Here is a 5,746-nt window from a genome sequence, read left to right as displayed (position 1 = left end):
GAATAGCTATCCACTCCAGTTTTCTTGCCTGGAGAATTCCATGGACAGAGGAGCCTGGCAGGTCCCAGTTTATGGGGTCGCAAAGAGTCAGACCCCATTGACTGAACACACTCTTTGTATGCAGCCATTTGAACTTCTGTTAATCGTATGCTCTGTGAGAATGATTGGAGAAGTGGGTCCTTAAGCCATGAGAGATCCTAGCTAAATGCCCAACAGGCAAATCCAAAGGATTTTGTGCCTTACTTAATTCACTTCAAATCTCATGATGTGATGAAATCTATGTCTCTTTATTGAAAAACATGTAAAAGCTAAGATTATGATTAAACTTTATATAGACGGAATATCTGATGGAGAGGTGGGTGAGAGCCTGAAGAAAATTGGAAATTGACAAAAAACATTTCGCAGTCATAAAGGTCTTGCAAAACACCCATCTTGGATGTTCTTCAAACTGTTAACTTTGTAGCTCAATCTAGCTCTGTGTAACTATACGTGATTTTCCCCCAGCTGCTTCGTGCTACTAAAATCACTACAAATATGCTGCTGCAGTTTAAAAGACAGAACATGTTAGTCTGAATTGCAATTTACATTTATTTATTTCTATATTTTAATCACTCTGTGAACCAAAATTGTCCCACACTAAGTATTTCAAGTAGGCAAGGCATTTAGAGCATTACTCTAAATACTCAAGTGTTTAGATATTAACTCTTAAATTAGGCAGACTTAGCCTTCCCTAATGCTGGCAGTGCGGGTAATTCTAACAAGACTTACTTTCTGGGAACTATCACCAATGTCTTGCCATTTAGGTTCCTCAGAACAGAGGCTGACTGAGTTAATGACCTTTTTAAATTTTTTTTAGATTTGTGTCAGTCATCAGTTCTTCGTGATTATCACTATAGGGACTATATTTTAAGCTTAATCACGTGGAACCTTTGAAGCTAAACGAGGGGACAGAAGGCGGCTGCTTTATTTCCCTCTGTGCATAGGGACTCAGAGCACAGAACAGTTCTCCAAATACATCTCTCTAACAGTGTGATTTCTACTCTCTTGATTCACTCACAGTTGAGAAATGGATAAGAGTTCAAGTGTTACGAAACAGGTTTTCCTTAGTTCTCTTTATAAAATATATACAGAGTCAGGCAACACATTCTGTTTTACTTTCATTCTTGCCACTAAAACATTCAAAATGGTGGCAAGAAGAATGCCATTCTAGCATATATGTTTGAAATCAAATCCAACTCTGATCTGAATTTCAAAATTTGCCTCAGTAGTAATCTTATTATACAGGTATTATATATAATTTAAAAACTAGAGAAAGCAAAGCTTTGAACTCATGGTAGAGTCAGATTTAGCAAATCCTAAAGAGAGAAATGAACTGAAGGGTGACATTCAAATAAATGGATTCTTGGCTAATTCAAGCACTGAAAGTGAGCTGACTCCCAGATTACTTAGTAAACAAGATACTCTTTGTAAGCTCTTGATGCTTGTGACATCATGTACATTTTTTTAAGGCAGTGTTTAAATTGATAAAATATCTTAAGAAAAAAAGATAATAAAACACAAAGCAAAAGCCATAAAATACATATTATTATTGTTCCTATAGTGTGTTCAAAATTTATTATAAGCTTATCTCCAATAAAATAAAGTATAAGGAAATGAGTAGATAAGCAGACATATAATTATCCATATAATTAGGACAACAGAAAGATATAATACAAAGTAACGGCATAGTGAATTGTAGATTATCAACAGAGTAATTCAACATAATCACTTATAAAGACCACAGACACAGGGCAAAGTTTTATTTATTTTAAAAGCATAAGTTTCATGCACATGTTGATTGCAACTACGGAAACTGCATGTACATGTGTGGGTCTGTTCACCTTGCCCCATGAACACATCAAAATACATGAATATGTAGAACAGCTCTTGCTGAAAACAACCTGGAGATGGACAGAAAGGCTCCTCTACAACCAAGGTTGTAAAGAAAGATCCACAGGGAGCAAGGTAGAAAGGCAGAAAAGTGATTGGGTCAGGACTCATGCCCTTACCAGGAGACACAGAAAAGGAGGGAGATATCATGGGCAGGGGGATTCTCCCTGGGGAGTGAGGGGTTCCAGCCATATGTTAGGAACCTCAGCCCTACGGTCTGATACCAGAACAATGAGTCCCCTTAGCTGGTTTGAAAACCAGTGACATTAACAGAAGGCTGGAAGAAACTGAGACTGCCTTTGAAGGATGCAAGCATGCAAGCACAGGCTTGCTGATACCACGCCACCCCTGAACAGTGAGAAGGAAGTTGATTGAAAAGTACCTGGGGGGCTCTGAACAGTTTACACGCTGACCACTGTGTGAAGAATAAACTGTAAAGGACTGTGGTAGACAGAATAATGCCTTGCCACATGCCACCTTATATTGCAAAAAAAAAAAGGACTTTGAAGGTGTGATTGTATTAAGGATCTTGAGAGGAGATTAGACTGGATTATCCAGATGGGTTCAATGTCATCACCAGGGTCCTTAAAAGATGAAGGAAGGGAGGCCAGAGTCAGAGACATATCTGAAGGTGCTATGCTGATGGCTTTGAAGATGGAAGAGGGAGTCACAGCCAAATTTCCTAGAAGATGAAAAAGGCAAGAGGACAGATTCTCATCTAGAGTTTCAGGAGGGATTGTGTTCCTGCTGACTGCATGATTTTACCCAGTGAGACCCATTTTGACATTGCACCTCCAGAAATATAATAAAATCTGTACTGGTTTAAGCCACCACATTTGTGGTGATTTGCTGAAGCAGTTAAAGGAAAATAGCAAAGGGAGTAAAGATATAACTGGAGAGATAGTTTGGGACTGACCCAAGAAAGAATGGGGACTTGAACTAAGATGCTAATAGAAGAGCTGGTACCAAATGACTCCATTATAGATGCTACATAGTGCTTTGAAGGAGAATTGTAATAATTTACAAATAGATTGAATGTCAGGTGCAAGGGAAAGATTAAGGTCAAGAATGAAGCCCAGGCTTTGGTCTGAGATACTCCAAGGGAGTTGCTGACATTTACTAAGATGGAGAAAACATGGGAAGAGGAAGAGGAAGGCCTCCAAGTGAGTCTGTCAAATACCCCACTGGCTATTCAAGTTGAATTTCTGGAGTAAAGACTGAGTTTGAAAGATAACTTTGTGAGTAACCACTTTTAAATAACATTTAAAGCCAGGCCATCGAGTCAGATCTTCAAATAGGGTGAAGAAGATAGAAAAGAGGTCTAAAACCTGAGCTCTAGGTCATTTCAACTTTCCAGATGGTAAAGCTAACAAGGAAATATCACAGGAAACTACAAACACTATGAAGTAACAACAAATCTAGTGGGAGAAATGAAATAGGTGAATATAATGAGAAACCTGGTGAAGGACAGAATTCAGGGAGAAGAAGTGGGAAATTCATGTAGCGAATGTTGATGAGAACTCAAAAAGGGAACAGAGAAAGGACTTCATTTTAGCAAAAATGCTTAGGCTATTTGGGGCCTTGACAACAGCACTTTCAGTAAAGTGTTAGGGGAATAAATCTGACTTGAGGAATTTGAGTAATTTTACTTGCTAATTTGAAAACCATGGACACATTTCCTAACCTCTGGAAATGCCAGTTTTCTCCTCTAAAACACGAGATAATAAGTCATATGCTATAAAGTTCTTGTAAAGATTAAATGATGTGCTTTTAAAGTGTCCCTTATAATTTCTGCCACATAGAAAAATGTTAGCTATTTTCTTTCCTTTTATGTTCCTCTCCTATATTCCAGTGAAATAAATATATTCATATTTATATATTTTATACAATGAATATGAAACAGACAAAATATGTGTGCAATATGAGTAAGATGTAAACATTCTCCATATCTTAATGCACTGATATGATTACATTACCTTCCATGTCTTGATTCAGGGGAAGTCCAGTGACTGCTGAAGATTTTCTGTAAATTTCTACAAATTCACATTCTCTGAATGACCACTGGCCTGATATATAACTGCTTCTCAATTAACTTAAGGATAGTCTTATTCCCTAGATTAATTTGCTCATCTGCCAATGATATAAAACCCCCCAAAATCATGTCTCAACATAAGAAAAAAAAGTTTAATTTAATAATCTTATAAAACAAAGACTAGTGAGTCCCAGCTAGTAAAGAAGAATAGCAATGCCACAGGGAAACCAAGGAAAGCAAATCCAGCTTCTACTTTTTCATTCAGGTAATTTGTTCTCAAGATTTTTACTTTATGGTTACTAAAAGGATGGTGTACTTCCAGAGCCATAGATTACCCACAGAAGAGAAAGAAGAGAGCAAAAGATAAGAGAGATATGTCAGCTAATTTAATCCTTTTAAAACAGGGATCTTGAAAGCCCCAATAGGCAACTTTCAATTACATCTAATTGTTTAAACCTAAGCAATCTTTGGTAGGTGGGCTTGAAGGATGAGTACTGTTTTTTTCAGCCTCTGTATTAATAAAGGACAGAAAAGAAGTTGTGAAGGATGAGGCATATCAAATCCAGAGTTTGTGCCTCACTGATGGAGATGTCAACCCAGATATAAATAACAACAAACAAATACCCCTCAGACACAAGCAAAAACCCAACACTCAAATGAGCAAACACATCACAGATGAGCTAAGAGAGATGAAGATTTATGATGCAGAAATGCATACTATTTTCAAATTGATTATTAGAACTATCTTTATTTTTACAAACAGGAATTCTTCTGTTTGTCCTACACTTCAAAGCAAATGATCATAATGGAAACCAAGAGAGCAGTTTACTTTCATACTACTTCCAGTGAAAAAAATTGATTTACGATGCCAGTACAAAATATTAATTCAGTTCAGTCGCTCAGTCATGTCCAACTCTTTGCGACCCCATGAATCGCAGCACACCAGGCCTCCCTGTCCATCACCAACTCCCGGAGTTCACTCAGACTCACGTCCATTGAGTCGGTGATGCCATCCAGCCATCTAATCCTCTGCTGTCCCCTTCTCCTCCTGCCCCCAATCCCTCCCAGATCAGGGTCTCTTCCAATGAGTCAACTCTTTGCATCAGGTGGCCAAAGTATTGGACTTTCAGCTTTAGCATAGTCCTTCCAAAGAACACCCAGGACTGATCTCGTTTAGAATGGACTGGCTGGATCTCCTTGCAGTCCAAGGAACTCTCAAGAGTGTTCTCCAACACCACAGTTCAAAACCATCAATTATTCGGTGCTCTCACATCCATACATGATGACTGGAAAAACCATACACTTGACTAGATGAATCTTTGTAGGCAAAGTAATATCTCTGCTTTTTAATATACTATCTAGATTGGTCATAACTTTCCTTCCAAGGAGTAAGTGTCTTTTAATTTCATGGCTGCAGTCACCATCTGCAGTGATTTTGGAGCCCAGAAAAATAAAGTCTGACACTGTTTCCACTCTTTCCCCATCTATTTCCCATGAAGTGATGGGACCAGATGCCATGATCCTCGTTTTCTGAATGTTGAGCTTTAAGCCAACTTTTTCACTCTCCTCTTTCACTTTCATCAAGAGGCTTTTTAGTTCTTCTTCACTTTCTGCCATAAGGGTGGTATTATCTGCATATCTGAGGTTATTGATATTTCTCCCAGCAATCTTTATTCCAGCTTGTGCTTCTTCCAGCCCAGTGTTTCTCATGATGTACTCTGCATATAAGTTAAATAAGCAGGGTGACAATATACAGCCTTGCTGTACTCCTTTTCCTATTTGGAA

This window comes from Bison bison, unplaced genomic scaffold, assembly GCF_000754665.1.
Source record: "Bison bison bison isolate TAMUID 2011002044 unplaced genomic scaffold, Bison_UMD1.0 scf7180017864388, whole genome shotgun sequence".
NCBI classification, from domain to species: Eukaryota; Metazoa; Chordata; class Mammalia; order Artiodactyla; family Bovidae; genus Bison; species Bison bison.
Note: the sequence above shows the minus strand (reverse complement) of the source record.